This window comes from Bombina bombina, chromosome 4, assembly GCF_027579735.1.
Source record: "Bombina bombina isolate aBomBom1 chromosome 4, aBomBom1.pri, whole genome shotgun sequence".
NCBI lineage: Eukaryota > Metazoa > Chordata > Amphibia > Anura > Bombinatoridae > Bombina > Bombina bombina.
The window spans coordinates 612969159-612987802 of record NC_069502.1 but is presented as its reverse complement, the minus strand read 5'-3'; positions in this window follow the sequence as shown (position 1 = coordinate 612987802).

Here is an 18644-nt window from a genome sequence, read left to right as displayed (position 1 = left end):
AAATGTGTTTCCTGGATCATCACTATGTGAGCGTTTAATGCCTTATATTCTGAGATTGCCTTTTTCCTCTTTACATCAGAGTTTAGTCCTCTGACGTTGTGTGAGATTATTTTTATGGACATGGTGTATCAGTTGAAAACATTTTGCTTATACGATACCTTTGAGTAACCAGGGGTATACCAGGTCCCTCGCAGGATCTGGGGGGGGGGGGAGGACCCGATGACAAGACCGAGCTCAACCTCTACTATCAGGTTATATATCAAGCCTTTAAAACATTCAAGGAAAAAATTCAGCTTAATAAGCAACATTTGGACAAGCAATACATGATAAGAGACAGTTATAATAGCTGCTTCGGTGATAAGTTGGAGTGACCTAAAAACCTGTGACCAGAAAAAATACAAAACTAGAACACAAATAAATGTCGGAAATATTAACATCAAAATGACTCGAATGACATGACATAAGACACATAAACCTGAGCTGTTATGTGGCATGAACGAGGATTGAGGGTAGTGGGAGGGAGGAAAGGAGGGGGGGGGATAATGGGAGGATGGGAAGGGTAGGGGGGTGGGGTAGATCCTGAGATTATTTATAACATTTATATAAACCAATACCGATTGTTTTAGCACTAAATTTTAATAAGTAATATGAGTAGTACACTCCTGGGAACCCAATTGACAGGGAGTTATATTTAAAATATAGAGAACATCTCGAGCTTCTATTAACATCTATTTAGATCCTTATGAAAAAAGATCTCTACCATTTTTACAGCCCTAAACTAAGCCTTACTTTCTAGTTAGGTAGTGTCTCCCTTCAGTTAAACATGTAAATTAATAAACCAAATAACCTGGGAACATCTGAACATCTAAAACCTGTTAAACATCAAATTACTGAACTTTAAACATCGTATTGTTAGTATAGGGGCATTGCCCCACTAAACCGGGGTAGTCCCTGTTTCATATAGAGTAGTCCTGATACATCCTAAACTCAATCCCAAACCTTGCTGTCAAGTTGAAAGGTCGGTAGCATCATTTGAAGAGTCCTCCTCGGTAGCATTGTTGTGGTTGATCTTCTGTTTCTTAACTTTTCCAGTTCTGCCAAACGGAATCCACTCTTTTTGAAAGGATTTCCTAGGTGGGTCAGACCTTGCGGGTATGGTTGGAATATCAACTTGAATTTGTAAACGATCCAGTAGGGCTCTCCCCTCTTCTAGGGCAGTTATAATTCCCATTATTATGTGTGAAGACTAGCTTGAAGGGAAATTTCCATCTGTACTTTATATGTTCTTTAGTAAGTGCTGCTGTAATAGGCTTCATATCTCTTCTTTTCCTCAATGTGATTGGGGCAAGGTCGGTGAAGATTTGGATGTTATGTCCCTCAAATTCTATACATTTTTTATCTCTAGCAGCTTTCATTATCCTCTCTTTTACATGGTAGTAGTGCAATTTAAGGATGATATCCCTGTTGGAGTTTTGTTGTGGTCTCGTGAGGGCTCTGTGAACCCTGTCCATCAGCAAGGTAGATGGATCAATATCTGGGACTAGCTGTATGAAGAGTTCAGTGATAGTTTCATCTAGATTTTTATAAGTCTCTGGAAGATTTCGGATACGCAGGTTGGATCTGCGAGATCTGTTTTCAAGATCCTCAATCTGCTCCTCAAGCCTGCTTATATAGGCTGAATTGTCTTGGATTGAACTTCTGAGTAAAGGAATTTCCTCAATTACATTATTCATTTTTTCTTCTAGCTCAGCGGTCCTCCAGCCTATTTCTCTAAGGTCTTGCTTAATCTCTGAGAGAGCCATTTTAAATTCTTCATGGAATAGTGATTTTATTTGGGATAGGAGCTCTTTGTTGGGCTCATCCGGGCCGGGGGCACCAAGAATCTCTGGGGCATGCGCCGCAGGGCTGGTAGCAGCAGGGGAATTACATTTATCTGGTCCCTTTTGCTTTGACTGGGACCTTGATAGACATTCTTTAACGGTTTGGGATTTATTTTTCATTCTGATTTACCAAATAGATATTATGTTCCAGGGAAGTCCACTAACGGTGGGAGGCTTTGGAGTACAGTATTTCTTGCTTTTTATATATCTCAGGATCTTTATCGATTATTCAGGATTGTTTGTTCATGCCTGCTTCTACCCGCATCTTGCTGGGGTCATAAAAATAGAAAAACGTGTTCAGGAATAATGTCCTGTGAGTCTTATATAGTTATCACATTGTGCTTTTAAGGGAGTGATTTGGAGCTGATTGTAGGGATGGAGTCTCACTTGTCTAATGACCCAAAGGCCCCAATACTTCTCTCATACCGATCCCGAGTTGCTGCAATAAAGCTAGGCAACCCAGGCAGAGAGCCTTACTTGTAGGGGTCTGGTAAGGAGACTATCTGTTGATGATCAAGATCGGATTTACATGTGTGTGTAAAGACAGACAATAGTACTATTGGTTCTTCTCGCCCCTGCTGAGATACTTAGAGCTGACAAAATGGCGTCTTTTCCCGCCTTCAATGGTATGTCTGGCAATGACCCTCTAATGCGCTGTGATAGAAAACTGTGCAGAGGCCCACAGAGGTTCCTTCGCTAACTATTGTGGGTCAAATAGGAAGCCTTTGTTTGTAACTGTATGTAGGTGGCCCGGTAATAAGGCGTCCGGTTCTATTTGTATATAATATAGTTCCCGGTGTGTGCGAGTCTCACCTCTGCAGCCATTGCCTGTCCGTTCAGTTCAGGATCTTGAGTGCTGTCTGGCTTCAGGGATCAGGTCCCATGAGTCTGTGTGAATTGCCTCTGTAGTCACCGGAGCGGAGCCCCGACCCTCCGGTCACTGAGTCTTATTACGGAGGCCTAAGTTGCGTTGCAAACCGCGGTGAAATAAAAGTTCTTTTTGCTTTTTTGTCTAAGTCCGGTGCCTCCGATAAAGCTTGCCAATGAAGTGGGCTATAATAATAAAGCTGCTTTTGATGTTAAGAGGCTTTATTATAAACTTTAAATAAACTTTTAATAATAATTTTCTCAGAGCTCAGGAAAAGCAGACCTGCTCATGTTATCTCTATCTGTACACAAAGGACAATAATTAGGTATTAAAATATAAATTATGGGTTCAATGAGCAAATTCAGCTATTTTAGATACAAAAATCTCTTTTCCACACCCTATTGGGAGGTTAATTTATCTTGCTGCATCATGTTCACATATTTTTTTTAAAGAGAATACTACAGTAATCATATTTTTCAGGTGGCTGTTTCAAAAGACAAAAATAGCTATTCCAAATGACTAAATAAAGGTAAAGAATCTTTTTAGCAAACAATTTTTATGCAATCCAGCAGGTAAAATGGATCACCGGGAAAACATTAAAGGGGAGAACATTTTACAGTATAATGTCCCTTTAATTTTTTATTTATACAAAGAGCTTAATTTGCTGCACCAAAGAATAAATAATGTATCCCTTGGCCTGAATGGATTTTTAGTCTTATACTCATTATTCAGGTCCAGAAAAAAATCATCCAGAAGAATATTTAAAGAGGTTTGTGCATGGAGTCTGTTGGCGCTCTACAAATAACAGATAATAATAAATAATAATGGAGTACTGTATGCTATTTTAAAATTTAGAATATTTGTAATATTAATTGGCAAAAAGTTTGTTTTGAATCAAAAGTTTAAAAGCAAGGAAATAGCTAAGTTAAAACTGGCCACTTCCCCCTTGGCATCACTGATGATATCACGCATGACATTATTGATGACATTGTCACTGACATCACTGGTGACATCATTTATGGTTTATAGTATAATTTGCACCAGGTAAGCTCACTCTCCCTTAAACAAGCTCCTGGTTACCTTTTCATTCCCCTTCTCTCTCATATGCAACCAAAGTCTCATCCACCCACCTCACACACAATGTCCTCCTCACATTCCCCCCATGCACAACATGTTTCTTTACCTTTCACATCCTCTAACTCATCTTTTCGGCAACCTCTTCCTCACACCCTGCTCACCCTTCTTAATCCAACTAACCCTCATCACTAGCTTCTGTTCATCCATTTAACCCTCCCTCAAACACACCTGCCTTCTCCTCAAACTCTCTTCCACCAACCTGATATCCACTATCCTCCTCACCCTCTCATACAGCTTCCTCTTTACTCTGTCTCTTCACAGTCTACTTCACACCCTCTTATTCCTCTCTCCCTCACACACAACTTCCTGAATTCTGACACACAACTCCCTCACACACCACGCCCTCCTCAACCCCTGTCTGTTGCACTCTGCCTCCTCCTTATACTCTCACCCCTTTTTCTTTACACACAGTCCTGCTTATCCTCTTAGCTCACTATCCCTCACATGTCAGCCATTTCTCACCCTCTCTGTCTCCATCTCCCTTGCACACAGCTTACTTTCATCCCCTCCACCTTGCATATAACTCCTCCCCACCCTTTAACACCACCCTAACACATTTCTCTAGTGAAATAACTTTACTGTACTAAAGTTATTAAAGTTATATCTGGGTGTGGTGTTTATATATATATATATATATATATATATATATATATATATATATATATATATATATATATATATATATATATATATATATATATATATATAAATAGAAGTCCCAGCACTGTTTCATCAAGGTAAATCCTTTATTGAGGTAAAAAGGAGGACAACAGACAGCAACGTTTCGGGCCTACATACCCGTTACTCATGCTGTGGTATACAGGTAACATCCTTTTATTTATAGCACCTGTGCATAGGTAAATTAACCCTTCAATTGGCAAAAAGCCACATTTTTACATTATAGTGCCATCTAGTGGCCATGGTGAGTAACATATCACAAACTTTTTTTTATACCTGTTAGATTACAATTTATTTTAAAAACAATGATACATAATATTTAGGAAAAGATAACACCTTATTATACAGTTATACAACGTTAAAGTAACAAATACAGAAAAAAGAAACAAAGAAATAAATGTAAATCATAATCTTTATTTAAACCTACTAGATGCAGAGTCCCTAACGTTTGGATCCACCAAACTTCTCTCTTTTTTAACATCAATTCCCTATCTCCACCTCTCCTTAATTTTAGTATATGATCAATGGTCTGAAAGTGCAATTGACTGTGTGCCCTGCAGTGGTAAAGTTTGCTGAAACTGGAATGGTCATATCTTTGCTTCTAATACTTGATTTATGTGCGCTGATCCTGTCCTTGAGGGGGCATATGGTCTCCCCCACATAACCACGCCCACACTGGCATTTGAGTAAATACGCAACATACTCTGTATCACAGGTGTAGTAACCATTTATTTCCCTTTTCTTGTTGTCATTGATCTGGGCGCAGTTTAAAGGGACATAAAACCCAATTTTTTTCTTTCATAATTCAGAATTAGAAGATATAATTTTAAACAACTTTCCAATTTACTTCTGTTACCAAACTTTCTTTGTTTTCTTGCTATCATTTGTTGAAAAGCAGTAAAGTAAGCTTATGAGTGTGCACATGTCTGCAGCTCTATATGGCAGCAGTTTTGCAACAATGATATACATTAGCAGGAGCACTAGATGGCAGCACTATTTCCTGTCATGTAGTGCTTCAGGCATGTGCACGCTACCTACCTAGGTATCCATTCAACAAAGAATAACATGTGAACCAAGCAAATTTGATAATAGAAGTAAATTGGAAACTTTTTAAAAATTGTATTCTCTTTCTGAATAATAAAATACATATTTGGGTTTTAATGTCCCTTTAAGCATGGGCATGATCCTTTATTGGGAGTAGTTAAATAATTCACCGTATTCACTTTTTTACTACCCACATCAGCTCTCACTGTCTTTAAGATTTTTTACTCTTTTGTATAATTTGATAGGGGGTTTCTGAAATTCACAAATGTAGGATTTGATTTGCTTAGTAAACACAAATGTTTTTTGAGGACAGATGTTATCTTCTCACTATGGTTAATACATTCTGTTTCAAATATTAATCTGTTTTTCTCCTTCTGTTTTTCATTGGCAGAGCAAAATTTGTGTATGGCCTCCTCTTCACATTTTTCCACAATTTCTGTGGGATAGCCTCTAGCTTTAAATTTCTCAGCCATTTGACTCAATCTAACCTTTTGGAGTTCTTTGTCTTTAACAAAGTTCTAATAAATTGGCTCTTAGGGATTGAGTTAAAATCTCTTTGTGGGTGAAAACTTTGGAAGTGTAATAATGTATTGTGATCTGTGGGCTTACTATAGATATCAGTGGTTAGTTTAGAATTTTTCTTATATACAGTTGTATCTAGAAAATTGACCTTATCAGATGAACAATCCAAAGTAAACTTAAGGCAATTAGTACAACTATTTAGGTAATCTACAAAATCTTGTAAGGACTCCAATGTGCCCCCCCCCCCCATACGCCAAAAATATCATCAATGTAACGCAGCCATATTTTACAGTTTTCTTGATATTTCGAATTAGTGTAAACAAATTTACTTTTCCAATTGGCTAACAAAGATGTTGGCGTATGCGGGGGCTAAATTGGAGCCTAAAGCAGTACCCTTTCGGTGCAAATAATGTGTGTCTTGAAATAGAAAGTAATTAAGATATAATACAATTCTTGTATTTAGGTTGGTGGGAGCTTTTCCGCGTCTTTGGAGATAGTTGTCCCTTTCGAGAGAACTTTATCTTTTTTGGTCGCTACATAGATGACCTTCTCTTTGTTTGGAAAGGTCCTGAGGAATTCATTTATTTATAAGACATCTACATGACAATGATCTTAATCTTGCATTTACCTACACACATAGTAAATAAAGTGTTGCTTATTTGGATGTTACTTTGAAATCTAATGTAAACACAAAATGAGTTGAGGTAGAACTGTACAGGAAAGATGTGGCAGGTAATACCATTCTAAGTGCTGCGTCCTGTCATCCCAAACACACTGTAAACGCAATCCCCAAGAGTCAGTATATGCGGGTAAAACGTAATTGTACCACCACAGATACATATGAATACATAGGAGCTTACCAAGTGTCTGATGATAAGCCTGCTCCTAATAAAAACTTCATATCATCCACTCTAAGACTCAGCATCCCTTTTTCCTCTTTCATATGAATTATATGCCAGAGATCTTACAGACAGGTTTGTGGATAGGGGATACAGGAAGGAAACTCTCTTAGAGACTAATAAACAGGTAGGTCTTTTGGAAAGAAGTTCTCTTTTCACTTACAAAAAGAAATCACAAGACATGAGTAATAAACCTAAGTTTATCACCACTTTCAGTAGTGAATATCACAAAATTTGTGGAATTATCAGAGATTCATTATTTATTCTAGAAACTGATGATAGACTTAGAGACATTGTAAACAAAGGATGCTCTTTTGTATCCAGAAAAGCTAAAACCTTGGGGAATACTTTATCTCCATCTATGCTGCTGGGGCATAAAAAACCCAATTGGCTATCTCTGAAACCGGGCTTTTTGTAGTGTAATAGCAGGAGATGTAAGCCCTGCTCATATGCCATTTTTGGGACTGAATTAATTTCTAAGATAACTGGTAGAGTGTATCAAATGCGTCAGCGCTCCACATGCAATTCTTGTTTTGCAGTATACAATTTGACCTGCAGGGGCTGTGGTAAGCAGTATGTGGGTCTAACCACACGAGCTGTCAAGGATCGGTTCCTGGAACATTTAAGAGCTATAGATGACCCAGAGTCTACTACACCCATCTCCCTGCATTTCAAATGGGAACATAATGCTGATAGTTCACTTTTGGCATTTCAGTGCATACAAGTCGTTCCTAGACACCCCAGAGGGGGGAATAGAGAAGAGGTCCTAAGACAACGTGAGGTCTTTTGGATTTTTCATCTTGATACATGAATGCCAAATGGATTGAACATCACTGACTTCTTTTTTCAGCATTTTTGGGTGTGATATTAGCACCTATAATTATTTTTCAGTAAGAGTTTGTATTGAAATATATTGTTCCTTAAAATATTAAATTTATTGAAGTTTTCTTGCAACTATCTACTTAAGAATAGAATTATGAGTGAGATGTTAATAATATTTTTATCTTTTCACATAGTCATTATTTGCTATCAGCGTTTTTTTAGTGTAATATATTAGTATTTGTATTTATTAAGTATAAATTTATATAGGAATATATCGCTTATTTTTGCTTTCAGCAATTTATGTTTTTGTAACTATGTACTTAACAAATGGAAAAGGATCCATACATTCCATTTCAGTATTCATTTAAACGTTTCCCCTACCCCTACATATGTTACACAGGTGTATGGTATGTTAGCCAGGTGTATGAGATAATAGTACCTGTTTTTTTTAGTTGATGTTGGGGGAGGAACGTCTTACACTATAAATCAAGAGAGGTGTTATTTGTTTAGCAGGGGTTATTGAGGAAGTATAATATGCAACATTTATGAAACATGTTTGACACATTTTTGTACTCTGATTTTTGGATGCTTTATTAAATTTTTGCCTTTTAATATATCTGCTGAGTCTGGTGAATCTTTCCCGGGTGCTGCCTTCTCGTTTTGGATTTTTTGTATGTTTGAGCATTGATGGAGCACTTCTGTGCAGGGCAAGCGCCAGTGATGTCATCATCATCATTCTCTCTCTCATTCTCTCTCTCTCATTCTCTCTCTCTCATTCTCTCTCTCTCATTCTCTCTCTCTCATTCTCTCTCTCTCTCTCTCTCTCTCTTTCTCTCTCTCTCTCTCTCTTTCTCTCTCTCTTTCTCTCTCTCTCTCTCATTCTCTCTTTCTCTCTCTCTTTCTCTCTTTCTCTCTCTCTCTCTCTCTCTCTCTCTCTCTCTCTCTCTCTCATTCTCTCTCTCTCATTCTCTCTCTCTCTCTCTCTCTCTCTCTCTCTCTTATACCTTGACAGTTTTATGCAGGTAAAGTGTATTCAAAGTTTACAATACACCTTTTTACCTGGCAGAAAAGTAATGTTACTAAACTAGAGGCAAATAAAAGTTAAACTGTATTGAAAATATTTCAGTTTAATTTGTATTTGACGCAAACTGAGAATTTGAGTTCATTGCTAGATGCTCCCCCTTTAACCTTATTCACCCTTGTAAGAGTTTGTATCCAAGAGAACTTCAATAATTTCTATGGAGGCAGTTCTTATCTTTCTGGAACTTCCAGGGTTTGCCCCCCCCCTTTTTATATAGAATTAAAGGCACATGATACCCAAACATGTACCATTCGTAATCTAGCCCTAACTATACTGCACTGTGGACTGCTGCAAAACAAAAGCTAATAAAATGTATACATTTCAAACTACTTAAAGGCATTAGATCAAGTCAAACGCTAAGTTTCATGTAAATACATTCACCCATTTTAGCTGTAGAACTGACCCTTTATAGCTAAATTAAATCTTTTGAAAAAAAAACAGAACTTTTTCTACATTAATTAAGTTTAGAATGGCTTGACTAATTTAATTAAAATTTGGCAGTTCTGTAGTCACAGTCAAATGACAGCACAATAACATTTTTGTTTCAAAGTTATGCAGATTTAAAGGGACACTATACTGTAAAATAGTTTTTCCCTTAAAGTGTTTCAAATTACTTTTTTTACCAACTACAGTGTATAATATGTATTAGATTTTGCTTTTTAAGGTTTATTCGTGTATATAAAAAGCTGATTTTGTGTTTTGAAGCCCCAACCTAATAAAATGGGTTGAGTTTGTAGGTATAATAATTTCTCATTACTTTATTAGATTGTGTACATGTACATGCTTCTTAATCTTATATTTGTCCATAAACCAAAGACCAATACTTGGAGAGAACAATGAAAAATTAACATTTTATTACCTTAACGCTTCTATACCCCATTGGGAGTGTAATATATTCTGCTGGCTGTGTTTACACAGATTATCTATTGCTTGGACCTAAGGCCAGAAGCTTTCAGAATAGGTGGGGATAATACTAAAATAATATAAATACTATAATAATATAAAGGAAATACTTTTAACAATTTAATACACTCCAGCAGTTAAAGTGGATCATTGGGAGAAAATTTAAAGGGATAGTAAACCCAAACTTTTTCTTTTGTAATTCAGATAGAGCATGCAATGTTGAGCATCTTTCTAATTTTCTCCTATTAGCTATTTTGTCTTTGTTCTCTTGGTATCTTTATTTGAAAAGCAGGAATGCTAAAGTGATGGTAAATTTCAGACTATAAGAATGTTGCAATAAAACATATATTAGCTTGCAAGTAAAACCACATAATTATTTTTTTTAAGTGTCTATATATTTTATAATAAAAGGTTTATAATCTTAATTGGTATTGTCTGTTCCTCCGCCCCCCTTCATTTCCTCTTTTGGCTGGGCTGTGAAATATAGAGCAGTCACATCCACTCTCTACATAGGCTTTATATGAGCTTTAAAGCTGGACACATGTTGATTGGATGTTCACTGGAATTGTCATAAAACAAAAAGGAGTTCATCCATGTGGGCTGGTATAACATTGTAATAGAAGCATTACTATATGCACTAATTTAACCCTTTCACCAATGGATTGGAAAAAAAAAGGTACACTTATAATTTTTTAATGGCAAAGATTACATTTATGGCATTTGATTATTTAAAGTTGACCATCACTTTAAGGGGAGAATATTTCTCTTGTAAGATGTATCGAGTCCACGGATTCATCCATGCTTGTGGGATATTCTCCTTCCCTACAGGAAGTGGCAAAGAGAGCACCCACAGCAGAGCTGTCTATATAGCTCATACCTTAGCTCCACCCCCAGTCATTCTTTTTGCCTACTCTAATTGCTAGGAAGGGTAAAGTGAGTGTGGTGACAAAAATGTTAATTTTTATTTTCTCAAGCAAAAGTTTGTTATTTTAAATGGTACCGGTGTGTACTATTTACTCTCTGGCAGAAAAGAGATGAAGATTTCTGCAGGGAGGATGATGATTTTAGCACTTTGTAACTAAAATCCACTGCTGTTCTCACAAGGACTGAGGAGTACAGGAAAACTGCAGTTGGGGGAACAGTTTGCAGGCTAAACTGCTTTGAGGTATGTTCAGTCTAATTTTTTCTAGACAGACTGTGTTAATTCTAGAAAAGGCTGACAATATCCCCATGAGGGAAGGGTAAGCTGTATTCAGAGACTTAGTAAGAATCCCAGCTTGCGGTTTTTACATTAAGGGGTTAATTGTTTATTTGCATAGCTGTGCAAAGTTACTAACGCTTTATGATGCTACTGTAAAAATTTTGTTGAGTTTACTGCTTTTTTACACTGTTTTGCAGAGTTTGTGCAGCTTATTTTCTCTTAAAGGCACAGTACCATTTTTTTCTAAATATTATTTACTTTGAATAAAGTGTTTTCCAAGCTTGCTTGTTTCATTACTAGCCTGTTTAACATGTCTGACACTAAGGAAAATCCTTGTTTAATGTGTTTAGAAGCCATTGTGGAACCCCCTCTTAGAATGTGTCCTACTTGCACTGATATGTCTATAAATTATAAAGAGCATATTTTAGCAATGAAAAATATAACAATAGATGATTCTCAGACAGAATGAAATGAGTTTTTGACATCTAGCTCTCCCCAAGTGTCACAACCAGTAACGCCCGCACAAGTGACGCCAAGTACCTCTAATGCGTCAAATTAATTTACTTTACAAGACACAGCCACAGTTATGAATAAAACCCTCACAGAGGTTTTTTCTAAACTGCCTGGTTTACAAGGAAAGCGTGAAAGCTCTGGGTTAAGTAAAGCTGAGTAGTCTGACGCTTTAGTAGCCGTATCTGATATACCCTCACAATGTTCTGAAGTAGGGGTAAGGGATTTGTTATCTGAGGGAGAAATTTCTGATTCAGGAAAGATGCTCCCTCAGACAGATTCTGACATGATGGCCTTTAAATTTAAGCTTGAACACATCCGCTTATTGCTCAGGGAGGTATTAGCGACTCTAGATGATTGTGACCCCATAGTGGTTCCAGAGAAATTGTGTAAAATGGACATATACTTAGAGGTTCCTGTTTACACTGATGTTTTTCCAGTCCCTAAGAGGATTGTGAATATTGTTACTAAGGAGTGGGATAAACCAGGTATTCCATTTGCTCCCCCTCCTGTTTTTAAGAAAATGTTTCCCATACCTGACACCATGCGGGACTCATGGCAGACGGTTCCTAAGGTGGAGGGAGCTATTTCTACTCTATCTAAACGTACAACTATACCTATCGAAGACAGTTGTGCTTTCAAAGATCCTATGGATAAAAAATTAGAGGGTCTGGGATAAAATACGCCACCATCCTCACGTTGCCCCACATCCTTCTCCAGTTACCTCCTTGGCGGGCCTCCTCTCGGGTTTACAAGATTCTCATCCAAATAAATGGGCCCAATTAGGTATCAATAGTATATCGGACCTTTGGTCCACGGCCCCACGTGACTCTTTTAAACAACTATCTCAAATTAGTGCAGAGGGTCAGGTCCCATCGTATTTACCCTTTGAATACCAGAGGATCAAGAGTTTTCTTTGCAGTTGGGGTTTTAAACCCAGCCTAAACCGCCCAATAACCTTATGGGAGTCCATATGATCCAGGGGAGAGCGACTGTGCAGGCCCTTATCTATCCACTATACGATACTAGGCGGATCGTGGAACCCAGAAACCCCTAACCACCTGTCCCGTTGGGAGACGCTAATAGGTAGGTGCATGTCTCCCGAGGAGTGGGAACGGGCTTTCTCCTTGACCCAGAAAGCTATCCATTGTACAACGTTATACGAAACCTATTTTAAGCTGCTATCTCATTGGTACTATGTACCTACCAGGTTAGCAAAAAGTTTCCCGAATGCGTCCCCCAATTGTTGGCGAAATTGTGGGCGTAGGGGTAATGCGCTACACATTTGGTGGGAATGTCCCGTGATTCAGCCTCTTTGGCAAAAGTGCTTCTCAGTGCTACAGGATATGGGCATCAGGATTCCTAGGCTGTCTGCCTCAGCCCTTCTTCACCTAAACTTACACTCACTTCCTAAAAACCATGCATATATTTGCATCTACCTGTTTTTGACTGTGAAATACTCTATTGCATGCTCCTGGAAGAAGGAGAGAGCCCCAAGTTGGGCGGCGATCCGCAACAAGATGGCCTACATGTACACGATGGAAAAGGATGTTTTTTACAAGTTAAATAAATCTGACCTATTTGAGTTGATTTGGGCTGACTGGAAGGAGTCTTACAACACAGACTGGAAGCCTAACGCGACCGCTCAGGACACATAGACCCCCGACTGTGTCTCCCTTTAGTCCGCCCTCATTCTAGTTTTCCTGGATGCCTTACCAGGACAACCCTCCCTCTCCTTTTCTGTCTTAGCCTACCCCCCTACTCCCCCCCTTCTTTTCCCTTTTCACCCACCTTCCTCTTTCCTTCTACCTGACCCTTATCAAGGTTTTTTAGATTCTCAATCATTATGACCCACTTCCCCCCATACATTTAGACTTGTCGGTCATGGATCAAGACTTGACAAGTCAGACTCATACTCTACAATCTATTGCAACCCAAAATGTTTATTTTCACTTTAGATGTATTCAACTCTATGTTATGTTTATGAATGTCAAATCTTTGCATTGGAGCTGCGTCTCCTCGTCTTATGTACATATATCTTTTGGTTTTCCAATAAATATTTTAAAAATTAAAAAATAAATAAAAAAAAAATAAAAAAATTAGAGGGTCTCCTGAAGAAAATTTTTGTTCATCAAGGTTTTCTTCTCCAACCTATTGCGTGCATTGTTCCTGTAACTACTGCAGCTGCTTTCTGGTTTGAGGCTCTAGAAGAGGCTCTTCAGATGGAGACTCCATTAGAGGATATTATGGATAGAATTAAGGCTCTTAAGTTGGCTAATTCTTTCATTACAGATGGCTAAGTTAGCGGCAAAGAATTCAGGTTTTGCCGTTTTAGCACACAGGGCGTTATGGCTTAAGTCCTGGTCTGCTGATGTATCATCAAAATCTAAACTTTTGAACATCCCTTTCAAAGGAAAGACCCTATTCGGGCCTGAACTGAAAGAGATTATTTCAGACATCACTGGAGGGAAAGGCCATGCTCTTCCTCAGTATAAGACAAATAAATTGAGGACCAAACAAAATAATTTTCGTTCCTTTCGGAATTTCAAGGGTGGTCCCGCTTCAGCTTCCCCTGCTGCAAAGCAAGAGGGGAATTTTGCCCAATCCAAGTCAGTCTGGAGACCTAACCATGCTTGGGACAAGGGCAAACAGGCCAAGAAGCCTGCAGCTGCCTCTAAGACAGCATGAAGGGGTAGCCCCCGATCCGGGACCGGATCTAGTAGGGGGCAGACTCTCTCTCTTCGCTCAGGCTTGGGCAAGAGATGTCCACGATTCCTGGGCTTTAGAAACTGTGTCCCAGGGATATCTTCTGGACTTCAAAGACTCTCCCCCAAGGGGGAGATTTCACACTTCTCAATTGTCTGCAAACCAGACAAAGAGAGAGGCGTTCTTACGCTGTGTAGAAGACCTACATACCATGGGAGTGATCCGCCCAGTTCCAAAAGTGGAACAAGGGCTAGGGTTTTACTCAAACCTGTTTGTGGTTCCCAAAAAAGAGGGAACTTTCAGACCAATCTTGGATCTCAAAATTCTAAACAAGTTCCTTAGAGTACCATCATTCAAGATGGAGACTATTCGGACTATCCTACCTCTGATCCAGGAGGGTCAATATATGACTACCGTGGACTTAAAGGATGCGTATATACACATCCCTATTCACAGAGATCATCATCAATTCCTCAGATTCGCCTTTCTGGACAGGCATTACCAGTTTGTGGCCCTTCCCTTCGGGTTGGCCATGGCTCCCAGAATTTTCACAAAGGTGCTAGGGTCCCTTTTGGCGGTTCTAAGGCCACGGGGCATAGCAGTGGCGCCTTATCTAGACGACATATTAATTCAGGCATCGACTTTCCAACTAGCCAAGTCTCACACGGACATCGTGTTGGCTTTTCTGAGATCTCACGGGTGGAAGGTGAACATAAAAAAGAGTTCTCTCTTCCCTCTCACAAGAGTTTCCTTCCTAGGGACTCTGATAGACTCGGTAGAAATGAAAATATTTCTGACGTAGGTCAGAAAATCAAAACTCTTAACCACTTGCCGAGCTCTTCATTCCATTCCTCGGCCATCAGTGGCTCAGTGCATGGAGGTAATCGGACTCATGGTAGCGGCAATGGACATAGTCCCTTTTGCCCGCCTACGCCTCAGACCACTGCAACTATGCATGCTCAAACAGTGGAATGGGGATTATGCAGATTTATCTCCTCAACTGCATCTGGACCAAGAGACCAGAGATTCTCTTCTCTGGTGGTTGTCTCAGGGAATGTGTTTCCGCAGGCCAGAGTGGCTCATAGTAACGACAGATGCCAGCCTGTTAGGCTGGTGGGCAGTCTGGAACTCCCTGAAAGCACAGGGCTCATGGTCTCAGGAGGAAACTCTCCTCACGATAAACATTCTAGAACTGAGAGCGATCCATGCAGATAAGGTGTTTTTGCGTACCAAACCTGGGTTTCTTCCTAAGGTTGTTTCTAATAGGAATATCAATCAGGAGATTGTTGTTCCTTCACTGTGTCCTAATCCTTCATCAAAGAAGGAACGTCTGTTGCACAATTTTGATGTGGTTCATGCTTTAAAGTTCTACTTAAAAGCAACTAAAGATTTCTGTCAAACATCTTCATTGTTTGTTGTTTATTCTGGTAAACGGAAAGGTCAAAAGGCTACGGCTACCTCTCTTTCCTTTTGGTTGAAAAGCATCATCCGTTTGGCTTATGAGACTGCTGGCCAGCAGCCTCCTGAAAGAATTACTGCTCATTCTACTAGAGCAGTGGCTTCCACATGGGCTTTTAAAAATGAGGCTTCTGTTGAACAGATTTGTAAGGCGGCGACTTGGTCTTCGCTTCATACTTTTTCCAAATTTTCCAAATTCGATACTTTTGCTTCTTCGGAGGCTATTTTTGGGAGAAAGTTTTTACAAGCAGTGGTGCCTTCCGGTTAAGGTACCTGTCTTGTCCCTCCCTTCATCCGTGTCCTAAAGCTTTGGTATTGGTATCCCACAAGCATGGATGAATCCGTGGACTTGATACATTTTACAAGAGAAAACATAATTTATGCTTACCTGATAAATGTATTTCTCTTGTGATGTATCGAGTCCACGGCCTGCCCTGTTTATTTAAGACAGGCAGTATATTTTTATTTAAAAAAACTTCAGTCACCACTGCACCCTATAGTTTCTCCTTTTTCTTCCTAGCCTTCGGTCGAATGACTGGGGGGTGGATCTAAGGGAGGAGCTATAATGACAGCTCTGCTGTGGGTGCTCTCTTTGCCACTTCCTGTAGGGAAGGAGAATATCCCACAAGCATGGATGAATCCGTGGACTCGATACATCACAAGAGAAATAAATTTATCAGGTAAGCATAAATTATGTTTTTTGAGTAACTGTACCTTTAAAATATCAGGCAGCAGGAGAAGACCCCCCCCCCCCTTTTTTATAAGGTATTATTTTAGACTGAAACATTGCCTGTGTTTAGTATCTGCTATAAAAGGCTCACTAATTTCTGAACTGTCTTATGGATTTTCACTAAGCATGGGCAAACTTTGGCATTTGTTTGTTAGAAGAATGCTGCACATGGCTGCAGGCAGCGGCGTTTGTTTAATTTCAGTGCCAGAAAAATCAGTGTGAAAGTGCAACACACAAAGATCTGGATTTGAACATATCTTAGTGTGCTGCTCTTTCACACTAATATATCTGGTGCCAAAACGAAACAAACATTACTACCTGCAGCCATATTCAGCATTTGAAATTTCAAATCATGCTTAATTAGGCCATAGCTTGAACCTACCATGGTTTTGCCTCTTAGATGTCTTCTTAGCTACTTCCCAATTGTGCATGACATTTGGATTGCTTCTTTACTGCTCTTTTGGATATCAAATAAGTTGCCTATTTACTTGCCAGAATCATATTATAACCAGTGGGCTAGCTGAGTACTCCATTTCCTGGATATGCTGCGCTCTCTTCTGCAGTACTCAGGTGCACAATTCACTTAACTGTTCCAGCTGCTAGGTCACGACCAGGACTCTAGCCCTAGGTATAGGTCGGTTCATATATACCACCTACCTCTGCCTTAAGGGTCTGCCTCCTGGAATGACACGAGCTTCAGTGGTTCCATTAAATACCTATGATGAATATCTTTGCCACCTCAGGCACAGCTTTATTTCTACTGGCAACTGCATGTCTGGATTCTGCCTCAGGATGGATTGCACATCCTAAATCATTCACATCTTGCACTATGTACTGATCCAACCTTTTTAACTATATGCAATCCTCTCATACTGTAGCCTCTGGCACATGTTAGATCCAACACAATTGCCCTTTAGCTGGTCAGTAGAAGGCAGAACACCTCTCACTCCTCTTTGTCACATTATCCCAGCCTCTGTTAGAGGCTAGACCCCTATCATTCAGCCTCTTAAGTTACAGCCTAGCCCTTCAACAGTGTTAACTTATCTCTGTTGCACTGGCACAGTCCCTTTCACAGGCTGTGTTGCACTTAGCTCTAAGAAGCTAGGTGCCCATAGGGTATTTTTATCTGTAGAGTAACTGGGAATATAGAACATTAATTAGTGCAGTATTTTCCTCCAATGTAAAAAGTAGAGCTACCATTATGCCTTTTACTTTGTAGTGCCACTGTAATGTCACTTAGTGGTTTGAAACATTATTTATAAAAACTACCATTTTTAAATGCTAGAAATATCAGATTGGGATATAAAAAACATGTATTAAAAATACTAATAAATTACTAAATAGAAGATCATATATTTAAAAAATCAATTAAATAAAAAGTAATAAAATAATAACAATTTAATAAAACATTCAAAGTCTCTATTGTGGCCAATAGGAATAAGAGTGCCTAAATTGTAGATACATTTCATCTCAGATTTACACAACTGATTCCTAATATTACCACCTCTCTGATGTTTATCCACTATTCTAATATCAATAAATTAAGTAATATGCTGAGGATCACTGTTATGTACCAATTCAAAATGTAATGAAAGGGAATGTTTTCCAACCCTTTTTTATATTATATACGTGTTCTCCCAATCTAGTGCCTAGTGATCTAGAGGTGTGCCCAACATATTGAAGTTAACATGAACACTCTAAAACATAAATTATGTTTTTAAAGTGACATGAAAAAACGTGAGAGATTTCCTCCTATCTGTAGAGGAGATCAATTCAATGATATTTCTATGGCTGTCTCTATTAAGAGACTTACAGCCCATACACATACCAAACTTGTAAAAACCCTTTAACCCTCCATCTAACCAAGCGTTTCTTTTATCTTCTTTTATAATACTAGTGCTCACTTTCGGGTAGATTACGGGTTTTACTCTAAACAGGATGCAAAACTAACGCCTAAAAGGTTGCGCTATTTCACTCTTCATAGCGCTGCCATTACGAGTTACTGAAAAGCCTCCTTGTGCGTGCGATATGGTGGCGTTAAGCTCCATACCACACAAAAGCCAAGGGTTGCTTTGGCGTGCTTGTGCACGCCTTCCCCCATAGACATCAATGGGGAGAGAGTGTTAGAAAAAAACCTAACACCTGAAGTGCGGAATGAAAATTCGCCGTAACGCAGCTCCATTGATGTCTATGGGAAAAAAAAGA